At 41.0% G+C, this 15000-nt stretch overlaps 1 protein-coding gene across 2 annotated transcripts in view; it reads left to right on the forward strand.

The window, feature by feature from the left end:
- LOC143036824 (uncharacterized) overlaps positions 1-15000 on the forward strand; it is a 57804-nt gene that overhangs the window by 27595 nt on the left and 15209 nt on the right. The gene's annotated exons all lie outside the window — the stretch shown is intronic.

Genomic DNA, 15000 nt, shown 5'->3' on the forward strand with positions numbered 1-15000 from the left:
TTTTAGTTTGACTAACGCCAGGCTGTTTCAGACAGCCTGGAGGGCATCTGGATCTGGTGCCAAATAATTTTATTCAGGCGAGGGAATTTCCTCCATCCTTGCCAGCGCCGACAGTTGATTGTTCGTTTGAGTAAAAACGACTTCGTTTACAATATTCTAATCTTCAAATCTCCAAATATCAAGTTATCTTTCCATCATAAACAGCAACCATGAACGATACACTCAAAAATTGTAAACCTTTACGAATGTTAGTCATACTGTTGAAATGTTCTTCGGGAAATGTAGATATCTTTAAGCGAAGTCATATTCTAGATATTCAAATGGAAGGTGGAGGTAGGATGTGGGAGAGGAAAAATACCCCAATGTGATAATCCTTTTAGAAGTAAGAGCGGCCAAAGCCAGATGACTTCGCTGAGCTGAAAGAAAGCTACTTAACTTCTTTCCATCGAACTTCTGGAGTTCGAAGAAGTATTTCGTGGATGTCGTAACTGAAGAACCGAACTCGGGAGGTGCATAGATACGGCCGAAGTCGTCACCTTTACCTTACGTGCTTTGGGGGACCCTTGGAGTAGGTAACAGTTACCGCTGGGAATCGGATAGAAGTGCGAGACTCGAACCAATAATCAGGAAGAAGCGAGACTCGAGGGAGTCGAGGTGAGAGGTCAGAGGTCCTTTACTCGGCAGCAGGTTTCCGCCTCGGACTGCGAACGGACCCAATTGTTTTCGGAATCGTTCCCGGACCTACACAGACCTACTAGGCCAGAAAATGGTCCCGGCCTCCCTTCAGCATATGAGCTCCTAACTGTTACCCTCACAACAGATGAACAGATGCTTTTGTCGGTTAGCGCCGGCTGAATTCAATGGAGTGGCTTTCCTGAAAGTGAGAAGATCAAGGCTCTAAGATCTTTTGAATGTTTTGGTCATTCCGTCCTGATTATCGCCAAGCAACTTGGTTGAGCTTAGATACGCATCTATGTCTTGCGGAGGGTTAAAATTTTGTCTCGATTGATCCTTCAAGGCGTTTTTCCTACTTTGTTGTCGTTCTAACTAAGGCTAGACGATTTTGTTCAATCTAAGCACCTCTACTATGTGGTTCACTCTTTGAATTATGTTCTGGCTAACGCCAAACGAAGTGATTAAATACCCCAGTGGAAATCATGTCGAACTCAGGTGGTTGTGAGTTCAATTCCCGGGAGACCCACTGCGTGCTTCTTGCGTTGGGTCCCGACAGCCCTAGCCAGGCGGGGAGGCGTCCCAGACATCGGGCTAAAAAAAAAAAAAAAAAAAAAAAAAAAAAAAGTAGCTTACCGGAACTGATAGGACTTCTCCTTTCAGGGGTTTCTCACTTCCCACTTCGTGGGAGTGGGATGGTAAGACTAAGTTTAAATTTAAGAAAGTGAAAATTCGGGGGCAAAGGTTCAACGCCAGTGGAAGACTGATTTTGCCTTTGGTGTGCTCTGCAGCTCAAAATGAGCTTGGCATCAGCTGAAGAATAATCTGAAGACTTCCTGACAGGAATGAGGGGGTTAAAACGCAGAACCCAGAGGTCCTTCATTCCTGGTCCAGCAAGGAGGGTACCAAGACCTGGAAGAACATTTCACAGTAAAAACAAAAACTCACAGCTCTCCGCTCTCCACAAAGACCATAGAAAACTATTTACCGTTTTCCATGACGAGATAAGATGAAATGGAAATGGCTGACGGTTGGGAATGGGATGAGTGGAGGGTGTGTGTGTACCTTAGCCGATTACCTCCCTTACAAGGTGAAAGAAGCAAGCCTGTTGGTATATAGATATATGGAACACTGTAGGTATATCAAACCTCTTACCTGAACAAAATCTTACAGTATTAAGCCAGAACAAAATCTAAAAGGAAATCGACGGGTTCAAAGCTCTTCAGAGCTCGATCTCTGTTAACCTTGTGGAACAGACACGGATGGAGGAGAACCCGAAGGAAGCGTTTCCTGGGCCACAAGGAGGTTCTTCGAGGGCGTTCACGTGAGAGGTCGCCTTTGAACTGACGAAGGCGAGGGTTCTGAAGGCGCCCTTGGAAAAGAAGGGCTCAGTAGACCCCAGGAGAGTAAAAACAGCAACGACTGCAACAGCACTGTAGGAGAGAGGGTAAACGCAGAGTATGGGATCCAATATGTTTAACGTTTCGCCCAGCAGGGCTTCTTCAGAAATAACACAATTGAGAAACATCTTACTCCTTACTCCGCAAGCTCGGTCTATATAAGGAGTAAGATGTTCCTCAACTGTGTTATTTCTGAAGAAGCCCTGCTGGGCGAAACGTTAGATATATTGGATCCCATACTCTGCGTTTGGCCTCTCTCCTACAGACCTCAGGAGACTCCGGGGAGGAGAACGGGAATGCGGGACCTCTGTAGGGCGAGGTCTTCCTGAAGGGGAGGCGAGTACGCAGCCAAATAAAGGAGAAGAAAATGTTGTTGGATCACGGGTCGTGAAAAAATTACATTTGGTTGCTCACATCGGCACATACAAACTTGTGCAGGTGTAGGCAAACGCACAATGATACACATACATATACATACATACTGTACATAGATGCATATACATAGATATAGATACATACATGAATGCATGAATACATACATTTATGTTTGATACCAACATACACACACACACACACGTGCGCGCGCATCTTATTCCTTTTTTTTTTTTTCTCTCTTACGCAAAGCAATTTTTTTTTCTTCAGCTTGGGATTCGATTATTGGTTGAGGAAGCGATTGTTTGTCTTTTTCTGCCTATTCATGAAGAATCTCCCTTAATCTCGTTTGTGACCCACATCAGGCGATTTCAGTCTGTAGCAAGGCTCCCCTACCTCGTCGAGAAAGGGAATCCTTATCGAATACTTACATGAGAGGGTTTCGTATTGTTAACAAACTTTGGGAAGACGAGGAGAGGAAGGAAAACAGGATTATGATTAGGATAAGACTAAAGGTGCTGGCACACTAGCCATTTCCCGCTAGCATGCTATTTGCTTTTGCTACTTCGTTTGAGAAGAATCGACTTCGGTGACGATCTTTTATTTTTCAGATTTCCCAACTGTTAAATTATTCTCGCGTCATTTGGTAAGAAGCTGATGGACGAACTAAGAGAAGTTAAACCTAGAATACGAATGTTAAACAAATTGTTGAAATGTTCTTACGGAAGCCTAGAATATTGTAACCCAAAGTCATTTCTATTCAAACGAGGTAGCAAAAGTGAGTAGCATGCTACCCTAGTGTGCCACCACCTCAACGCAATGATAGACAAGGTTTCGACTTCAGTACCCCAATTTTTTTTTTTTTTTTATGATGTGATGTGGCGTGTTCAGCCACCGACTAATGTACAAAAAAAAAAAAAAAAAAAACTTTGCGAGGTTGAAGCCATTGTTAGTGATACAACATTTTGCTCATTATAGATTTGTCGAGAGCACTTGAGAAAGCTCTTCTGTCATACTAAGATACCTGTATGATCCTATACTCACTAGAGCTGTTCGTACACAACGGGTAAAAATGACTGCAAATATTTTCTAGCGTCATATCTTCACTCTTCGTAGTTCGAGTTTGACCCCGAAACGTTGAACTCTCTTCCTCATTTCCGGCTTAATCCACGAACTTCCTCCTCCTCCTCCCCTCTCCCGGCCTCACCCAATCCCTCCAGAGTTTATCTTCTTCGTTCGCCTTTCTCTCAGGGTTTTGGCGCAGCTGATTCTTCTTCAACCCACAGAGAACCCGGTCTCTCCGGAGAAAACACCTTCTCTCTCTCTCTCTCTCTCTCTCTCTCTCTCTCTCTCTCTCTCTCTCTCTCTTTCATTCATCATTTGGTGACAAAAAGTCAGTAGGCGAAACGTCAGGAGTAAACGCTTCATCCACAGTCCGTTTTCTTTGCCGTGTTTAAGTAACTTGTTCACATTAATATTAATTTTCACTTATTATTTTCTTGTCTACCTTTCCCTCCTGAAGCTTGACTCCGTACACAAAGGTTATCGTCTTTCTATATCGTCATTTACATATCATAACTGACACCATACGATCTAACTTCACTCAAATAAACTTAACCTAACTACCTTCGTAACTGTCTAAAGAGTTAACCTGCATCAAAACGTAACCTTCTCAGTCTATATTACGGTTATCGTAGGCCAATTCTATTTAGTCGAGAAAACCTTAATTTTGTTGGGAGTGCCAATATTGCATATCAGAGTTTAAGTCCCAGAGATATTAAAGGACGAATTTAAGAAAAGGGAAAGACAGGAGTTCAATGGGATTCTTCTTTTGGGGTGGAGATTAGTCTCCAATCGTAAAAGAATTCCACGTGACTCTGGTTAGAAGGGGTATTACTCAGGTTTCTAAGATATTGTCTGTGTGTAAACTGTGCAGTAAATATCCTTTACAGGAGGGAAGGAAAGAGAGAGACATAGTAAAAGTCGGAGAAAGAAAGAAAGAGAGAGAGAGAGAGAGAGAGAGAGAGAGAGAGAGAGAGAGAGAGAGAGAGAGAGAGAGAGAGAGAGAGAGAGAGAGAGAGAGAGAGGAAGAGAGTGAGAGAGATGGAGTGGGGGAAGGAAGAAGAAAGCATTTGATTAGAGTGGATGAGTTTAGGTTAGATTAAATTAAGTTAGATTAATATTAATCAAGTAGATTCCCTGAAGGGGAGAGGAATTTTCATATAGTATTTCTTAAAACTCTCGCGACAGACTTGATGATAAAATACTCGGTAATAAAGTCTCGTATCTATCGATGTGGACCGATAAATTCCGGATGGGTTAGGTGAGGCGGGGAGGGGGAGGGGGGAAGGGGAGGGGGAGAAGGTGCATGGACTAAGTCGGAAATAAGGAGGAGAGTTCTACGTTTCGGGATCAAACTCGAACTACAAAGAGTGAAGACGTGACGCCAGGAAATACGTTATCAAGTGGGTGAGCAAAACCCTTCTAGAAACAAACAGATTGCGGTGTTGCATCTACAAAAAAAAAAAAAAAAAAAAAAAAATCCCAAGGATGATTAATGCTTTTGATATAATATTGAAAGGAATGCCTCTTTCAACCAGTTTTATATCTTTAGACGAAAGATGTTCCTACAGGATGAATAAAATCATCTAGCGTCAGTCATGACAAAATATTTCAATGTGTCATACGGGATGTTGAGCCTGGACAGTTGAGATTATAACTGCTAACTTCCTTTGGTGAAATATTTTCATTATCCGTGGTGTCTAGTTCTCTTGGCTCCTTTTTCACACACACACACACACACACACACACACACACACACACACACACACACACACACACACACACACACACACACACACACACACACACACACAAACAGAAACACACATACACTGTTAACTCGCAGAGCACAGAATGCAATCTACATTTTTCTGGTCACTTGCGTTTTCTGTTGTGTTTCAGTCCTCGTTTTCTTCTTTCAACACACACGCAGACACACACACACACACATACACACACACATTTGTTCGGTACTGGGCGTGCAGTTAACCTGTCTTCATTCCATTCCGGTATGTATCCAGGGATATCTTGGTGATCATACCACTAAAGTTCCATGACTAAACACTTTTGGTAGAAATACGACTGCAGCTGTCTCCATCAGTACATAACAGTGATCGTTCTTTTTTTCATGTATCTTTCTGGCATAAACAGGTAATTTCGTTTGATTGAGAGAACCTCCACGTTGACGAGTTAAACACCATATGAGGACGGAGCCTTTATTTGTACCACGTTTCGCTTATTACAGCTTTTTCAAGTACGAAAAAAAATCTGTAATAAGCGAAACGTCATTCAAATAAAGACTCCGTCCTCATATGGTGTTTAACTCGTCAGTCTTGTCGGCAACTGCTACTTTCATAAAAAAAAAGAATCTCCACGTTCTTTGAGATACATGTCTCAGTTAAATCTTAGACGTAGGTCATGGTTCTCATTAATTATTTCTTGAGTGTATATAGTCAGTTCTACCTAACAGAGGGAAAGCTCTCACCGCTTTGGAATTAAAACCACTTTGATTAAAATGAACACGAAGCTGCCTTCTTTTATATTTTGTGTATTTCCTTTGTCTACTACCAGGAACGAACAATCAGTCTTTTAGTAATTTTTATGTTGTTTGACGATTTCTGTCTTCTGTGAAGTAACTCTATTTCCAGTGATTTTAGTATTTATTCTAGTTTTTGTCATTCGAGTTGTTTATTCAACGAAGAGGCTGTATGGGCATCAGCTAGACTTATTAGGGTTGGGGAATAATTAATAAGATAATCGGATTAAAGATTAAATATCTCGAATCTTAGCCTTGTCGAAATATTCTTCCACGGATTATTCTCACGTAAACCTCACAAGTAAGACACAGACCTTCGTCATATTTCACATATTTATCTGTTAATTTGTTTATTCATTTATTTGTTTATATATTTATTAATTTATTCATCTATTTATTTGTTCATTTACTTGTTTGTATCTTTATTTATTTTATTAATTTACTTATTAATTTATCTATTCATTTATTCATATTCTTATATTATTAATTCAATTATCTATTGATTTATTTGTCTATTCATTCATTTGTATATTCATCATATATTCATCTATCTTATATTATGAATTTAATTATCTATTGATTTATTTGTCTATTCATTCATTTGTATATTCATCATATATTCATCTATCTATTCATCCATTTATTTATCATCAAAACAAGCTTGTTGTGGAAAAAGTCTACGGACTATATCACATGATTTCACAACAGTTACTCGACCTCACTGCAAGACAAGGTCATTGTAGTACAGTAAACTTCGCATTCTTATCGTAATTATCTGATCTCGGGCTCAATCCCCAACGGACACCGATGATTACCACTAAAAATAGCTATCCGAGTATATAGGGTAAAGGTGGCGGCTCAGGAAAGTTCCTTTCCTCACTGCCTTCAGGCTGTTTAAGGGCTTATCACATTGGGGTTCCACAGGCTTCATCAGCTATTTGAAAATTTGTTTGAGTAAAAACGACTTCGGTTATAATATCTTATTTGTCAAACCTCCAAATATCAAATTACCCTTCCGTCATATATAGCAAAGCTGAACGACGAACTAATGATGAACTAATGATGAACTAATGATGAAGAAAGTCTAGACAAGTAAGCGAAATCATATTCTAGTTACTCGATTGGAGGTTGGAGGGAGATTGCGGGTTAACTCCTTTATGCGAGTCGAGTCCATCCGAAGTGAATCATGAATCGTTTTGATTGACATTCAGCAATTGATTACATCATTCCGAATCGAGATGACACACCATCGACTCTCAGTCTTAAAGGTTCTCGAAAGAGAAAGATTTATATATATATATATATATATATATATATATATATATATATATATATATATATATATATATATATATATGTATATATATGTATATATATATGTATATATGTATGTATGTATGTATGTATGTATGTATGTATGTATGTCTGTATAATGTCATGTGAAATACAGTAGATGATTCGAAAATAGTCATAAAACGTCTTGGATTAACTCAAAGTCATTTGACGTTAACGCAGGCTTAATGTGACACACTGACTGACTGACTGACTAACTCTTGGACTAACAAGTTCCTCTTGAGTCCGCTTAAGATTTTCATTCTGGTCAACGACGGGGGTCAGGCCTAACTTCCCTGAAGGCGCTATCACACTGAGCCATTTTTCCTCCGACTCTTTGAGCAGAATCGCAGTCCACAGCTTTCATGAAGGAATCTGTTATTCTGAAGGAAAATACTTTTCCTCCAGCATATCAAATGTCATTCTATGTATTTTTGTTGAGAAAACAAAATGGTTTGCCATAGCAATTTTAAAAATTGGAGGTGGGTTGTATCGGCGAGTAATCGGAATTGAAGGAAAAATAGCCCAGTGTGATAGCCTCTCAAACTCTTCCGTAACGTTTGACGTTTTACATTTTCACCCTGGCTGCCGCTTAACGATTCTTTCGTCTCCATGGCAACCACTTCGGTGAAGAGGAGACCCAGAGAGCTTCCCTCTTCGTCGATCTCATTCTCGAACTCCTTCTTCGGGTTCCTTACTTGCCCTCGCGGCCTCGAGTTTCTTGGATTGGCGTTCCGAGGCCCCGTTGGCATCCGGAAACGATCTTCTACAGGAGATCTCTCCTGGAAGAAATGTTGGATTGGTTTCTGTGTTGTGCGGGTGTGGGACTCTATCTGTGCTATTGGGTAGGAAGAGGAAGGGGGGGGAGAAAAAATGGAGGAAGAGGAGGAAGGCGAGGAGGAAGAGGAGGAGAGAGTGAGAAATAAAAGAAGGAAGAGGAGAAGAGTAGGGGGAGAAGAAGGCGAAGGGAGATGATGATGATGATGATGAGGAGGAGGAGGAGGAGAAGGAGGAAGAAGAAGAGTAGGGGAGAAGAAGGCAAAGGGAGAGGAGGAGGAGGTGGAGTAGGAGGAAGAGAGGAGGAGGAAAAGGAGGAGGAGGAGGGGAGGAGGAGGAGGAGGAGGAGAGAAGGATCAAGAGGAGGGGAGGACAGACACACACACACACACACACACACACACACACACACATACACACACACACACACACACACACACACACACATACACACACACATACACACACACACACACACACACACACACACACACACACACACACACACACACACACACACACACACACACACACACACACACAAATACACATAGAGACACACACAGACACAGATAATGTGCGTACATGTATATATAACTGGGTTGGACTAGTCCGCTTTGGCCTTGATTGAGGTTAATTGCGCGGAGATAGATTGCAATGAAGGGATCCCCGCTGGAAAGGACTGCCAGGCTTGTATGGTCGGGGTCTGGTCTTCCAGTCTGTGTGGGTAGAATACCTTGGACTGGGCTATGCTTGCATGATTGCGTTTGGACTGGACGAGCTAGGCCAGACTTAGTTGGGCTTGTCCTGATTTGGCCAGACCTGATAAGGTGTAGGAGAAAATGGAGGAAGAGGAAGGGAACAGGGAGTGAGGGGTAATAAGGAATGGGGGGGAAAGAGGGCAAGTGGAAGGGGTGGATATGTGAAAGGAGAACTAAATGGATGTAGGAATGGAGGGGAGATGATACGCGGAGGGGAGGAAAGGAAAAAAAATCATATTCAGAGCAATTTCATTTTTTGTCTGGCTTTTTTTGGGGGCGAAACCCTTTGAGTCCGTGTGGCAGACCGGGCCTACCGTTTTTTTTTTTTTTTTTTTATAATCTACATTGGTCTAATAGTGATTCTAAGCCCCCTTTACTATTTATGTAATATAATTCTGTTCCATAGCTTCCTGTAGATCAAGTCAATGTTTAACATAATCGCCTTCAATCAAGCATTTTTTTTTTGTTAGGCATGGTCGAGACTCAATGAAGATTCCTTAAACCACTACGAGTCTGTTTTCTAAAAACACTTGCTTACCTTTTCGTTGCATTTAACGATTTTATTTATCTATTCTAGCTGCCGCCAAGCAATTTTATTCAGCAATGGAAACACCTCTGCAAATGCGACGGATTGAAAAATATCTCGACATTGTTTCTATCAACTAAATTATTTTTCTAATCTAGAAGACTACTACTACTTGATGTAGTAACTGGCAGGTCTCTAAGACCACTGAACTCACAGTCAGTACTTTAGCAAGACTACACCTGGTGGCAGATCTTAGTACTTTAGTAAGACCAGTTCCACCAGATGCCTTTGAGATGATAAGGCTATGACTCCGCAGCCACACCAACTTCGCTGTGAGAGTCTAGAACAAAGACTTGTGCTTATGAAATGCTGTTTCTGATTATCCAGAGAACGATTTCAAGAATTAATAAAATCATAATATATTGAGCAAATATCAATGGTTTTTGACTTGTAGAACATCCTGAGAAAACGTTTGAAAACCACAAATGTTGTATGGCTTTCTGGTGGTCAAGAAACTTTATTATCACAGCAATCTGTTCGTATCCTCGAACTACCAAAGGTTCAGTGACCATCCACTTGATGACAAACTCTTTCGGGAACTCTTTTTTTTCCTAGAGTGGACAGATAGCTGGTACTAGGTAGTGAATTGGTGCATTTGCTTTACTCCACTATGATCACGGTTCGGGTTAGTCTATTTGTACTTACGTCTCTGAATAGAGGTCGTTCTCTGAATGTTTATTTTCTATTTTCAGGGGAGGGTATGTAGTGTATAGAAAAATGTGGGTCGAGTCAGGAGGAAATGTGTGATGGTGGGTTTTTAGGAGTTTCACAAATACATAGACAAATACACACACGCGCGCATACACACACACACACACATACACACACACACATACGCACACACACACACACACACACACACACACACACACACACACACACACACACACACACACACACACACACACACACACACACACACACACACACACACACACACACACACACACTTTAGTGTGGTGGTGGGGAGGGGGAGGGTTATTGTGTGTGAGAAGAGCTGAAACCGCAACGGCTTCTAAGCTCTCCTGTATGATGTATTCAGCTCGGAACACAATTAGGTTACGACCATATAATAGAATAATACTTGTTCCCGCATGGCACTTCAGGAACTATTCTGGAAAAAAAAATCCAAAGTATTTTGTTCAGCTGTAGGAGAGTCTTACCACTGAGGGCATAAGTTAGGTCGAGAAACAAATGTCACTGTAACCTGTCTAGACCAACTCATTTTGTTGTCAGGTTTCGTGGACACTGATACGGCTTGTTGGTGGCAGAACGTAGGTGTCGGTGGCGCTGATAATGTGAGAGGCAGATGCTGGAGATGTCAGGAAGGGAAATGATGGAGGTCGAATTGACGATGGGAGAGAGTTTGGCGTCAAAGTATTTATATTTCGTTGGCGAAAACCATCGATTCTATCCTTGGGGTCATCATCTCGCCAAAAAGGTGGTAAAAGAAAGATTTAAGGAGGGCAGCAAAACGGAGGGATAATCGAAGTTAAAAGTGAACAGCGCTTCTCTTTGAGTGAAGATGAGTTTTGACTGGCGTTGAAGATGATTTTATCCGATGTCTTGCCATCGAGAAGACGGTTCTTGTCTCAAAACTCTAACTTTGAAGGAGGTTTTCCCATTATTAATGATAAAAGAAGACACTAACACCAAAAATCCTGGTGTTGGAAGATGAAGGGGGCGAAGAAACTTTGAACTGAGAAAAGGGATATTTGAATATACAAAGAACTTTGAGTCAACAAGGCTATCTGGTTGTACATGGATATCTGTCTGAGTGGTACCTAAGCCTAACGTGACATTGGAATCTGAGCTCCCTAAATCTCCAACACGCTATCAAACATTTCAGCTACAGTCCACGATTTATGCCTTGATTCTGGCTGCCGTCAGGTGATTTTATTCGATCAAGGACAATTTCTCTGTGGCAGAAAGAGCAAGAATAGCTTATAGCAGCCTTTTTAGTTGCGTTTTGCACCTTCAGCCTTTATCAGAGTTTAATTCAGACGAAACAACAAAACCCAAAGGGCTGAGTTGTGAATCCTTCCAAGAGGCTTTATTCAGCCAGATGGAAATCCCTCCCCTGAAGCGAAAGTGTTAAGATTCTGATGCTCTCGTCCAGCACCGACAGGCCCCAGCAGAGTCAAGAAAATTAGGTTTCCGGCAGAAGACGTTCACAGCTGCCCTGGGCGTGACCCAACTTCACCCTTCCGACCCCCACTCCCACCTTAGAATGGACTGTGACAGGAGCTCCTAACCTCTTTTTCGTAGACTTCTAATTCCTACAACGTTTCTTTATTTCCTTTAGGTTCTCTCAACACTGAAAAAAATCGTCTGGCATCCACGATCTACTACTGGTTTTCGGTTTGCGAGTTTTCCTGAAAGCTCATTTGGATCTTAAAGAGCACCAGGGCACTGATTTGGTAGCCACTATACTATTGGCTATGCTCGTTCAGGGTCCTTTACAATAAACTTTATCTGGTCATCCAGTGGCTTGCAAGAGCTATTTCTTACCCTCATTCAGTGGCTTGCAGAAGAAATCATAACTTATCCTCGTTAAATGGACTCAAGTAAAGGCAACCTTTCATTGTCCTGTAGCTCGTAGAATGGGTTAGTTGACTGCAAAATAGACTGAAAACATGCGCTTGTTCAGTGGCCTGCAGAATGGCTAGCTGTCCGTGTTTGTTTAATAGCCTGTAAAACTAGCTATGCATTAGCCATTTTCAAATGTCTGCCAAATAGGAAAATACCTGTACTGATTCAGTGGCCTGCAGGTAGCCGATACAGCCTTAGTGATTTCCAGAATAGGCTATGGTTTATGCATGTTCAGTGGCCTACAAATCGTCTGTTACTTATGCTCGTTCAGTGGCGTGCAGAATAGGCTTTGACATATGTTTTTTGAGATGGCTTTCTAAATAAAATACATATGCAATGAGCTTAACTTCCCCGGCGGTCGATAGGCTTGTCTACCAGTCGCATTACGTAATATTTTGTTATTTATGTGTGAAAAATGTTAGGAGGGCACAAGCTCGTCGCATTTTCTTACTTTAGAAAAAATGGAACTACAAATAAGACAGTTTACGCGAATGGCTTCGAAATGTATTCTTTATAGGCAACACATGTCACTATTTATGTGAGTCAATTCACACACACACACACACACACACACACACACACACACACACACACACACACACACACACACACACACACACACACACACACACACACACACACACATATATATATATATATATATATATATATATATATATATATATATATTGTGTGTATTTTTGCGTGTGCTCGCGCACGTGTCTACCTGTCCGCACACTCAACGACGTTTCTCCTCATTCAATTCGAACGAAAATCTGGAGGGTGAGAATAACATTTTCTTCAAGACTGACTCAATCTTATCTAGTCTACGTTGTGGCATCCTTTACAGGCCTTGCTCTGGTTGATTCCGTACGATTTTATTCAGCACAGGAGACGCCAAAAGACAAAATGTCTTCGTCATCAATGAAAATCTGCCTCACAGATAAAGAAATGTCTTGTCGACATTTTGGTGTCTTGGGATTCTGTTTACATAAAAGTATTTTTTTCTTCTTTCCTTTTTCTTATCAAACTTCTTAATTAGTTTAAAGTCGAACACAACAGTTACGTCTGTGAATTTACTTGAGCTCCTGAATCTTAAAAAAAAAAAAAAAAAAAAAAAGTTTGTCTGGACTCCGCCTCCTTCCAGTGACGTTACGCTAAAAGCCACTGTGATTGGTGACCGTTATTTTTTGTAGCCAATCCCAGCAGCGTTTCCACTCTGACGTCATCAGAGGGGGTGGAGTCCAGTGCAGCGCCGCAGTGGGGTGTTCGGCTTCGTCCCCGTCTCTTGAACTATCGGTTCCATTCCAAATGGCCTAAGTATCGCATCACCTCATTGTGACTATTGTAAGAATTTCGCAGAACATATATTTTGCGAATTCAACTTACGAACACGAAACTAATTTGCAGATTCATTTTACGCGTAGAATATCTTCCAGTGAATGACATTTACCCTTGTTGAGAGCCACATAGCGCTAGCCTGCTATTACTTCATGGTGACTATCTTAATTTTCGCAGATCTCATATTTGGCGAATTCAGTTTACGAAAATATGACAAATTCGTGAATTTAATTCAAGCGAACAAATACTAAATGCTGCATTTCACGCGCTTGCTTCTTTGAGAAGTTTCATAGTTTATTTTCGTTATTATCTTTATTCCCTGCATCTATCGCAAGACGATTTTAATTAGACGAGGGGCAAAGAAGCTAGATATTATAAAGGAATGATATAGACCAAACCATCAAACTTCTGTAGAAACAAACAAACAAACAAACAATAAATATATTAAATATCTAAATAAATGAACAAATAAACACTAAATAAATAATTACGTAAACAATAAAAAATGAAAAACTAAATAGATACACAGATAAACAATAATAGATCAACTAATAAATAAACAAAGATAATCAACAAAGAAGGAGGAGGTAAGTAGGAGGTTATCAAGGGTAGGAGGCAATCAGGAGGAACAAGGAAGCAAAATGAGAGGTAATTACGAACAAGAGGGGACTACAGGAAGGTAATTAAGAGGTAAATAAAAGTAAAAAGAATGTTAGACGTAAAGTTGATAGAAAGAAGGGCACGAAATAGGAGGTAATCAGGAGGTGATAGACGTGTAAACACAAGGAACGACGGAGAAAAATAGGAGGTAATTAGTAGAAATTGAGGTAAATTGGAGGTCATTAATAGGAAGAAGGAAGTGAGGTAGGATGAAAAGAGGCAAAGCAGAAGGTAATTAGAATAAACAAGGAGGCAAAGTAAGAGGTAATATGGAGGAAACACAAGGAGGCACACAGATGAAAATAGGAAGATATAATTGAAGGTGATAGAGATACAAAATAGGAGGTAATTAGAAGGGAAAAATAAAGCGAAAAAAGAGGTAATTAAGGAAGACAAAGACGATATAGGAGGTAATCAGAGGTGTCAAAGAGGCTGAAACACGAAGTAATTAGAAGAATCTAGGACGAAAAATAGAAAGTAATCAAGAAAAATAGAGACGAAATAGGAAGTAATTGGGAGAACGAAGGAAGAGAAATAGGAGGTAATTAGTAGGAGGAAGTAGGCAAATTAGGAAGTAATCAGGAATGCCAAGGAGAACTATTCACCAACCCTCACGCCATGGGAATTATTTCAGCGTGAGTTTGCAATCGTGAGAACAACCGCTCTCGACCAAATGCAAATATGGTTAATTTTTTTTTCGCAGCCGAAGGGGGGGGGAGTGGAGGGTGGAGGAGGAGGGTGTGGAGGGGGAGGGGAATGCCACGGAGATCAATTAAATCGACTGGCGACAGTCTGAAGAAAAGGAAGAGTACCACCCGATCCGGAAGGGGCTCATTGTGGACCAAATAGCTCAGCGGCAAACAGAGTAACATAAGTAGTAGCACCCGATACGAAAGGGTATGAGGAACA

The sequence above is a fragment of the Oratosquilla oratoria genome, chromosome 21, assembly GCF_046742065.1.
Source record: "Oratosquilla oratoria isolate Oo_2021 chromosome 21, ASM4674206v1, whole genome shotgun sequence".
NCBI lineage: Eukaryota > Metazoa > Arthropoda > Malacostraca > Stomatopoda > Squillidae > Oratosquilla > Oratosquilla oratoria.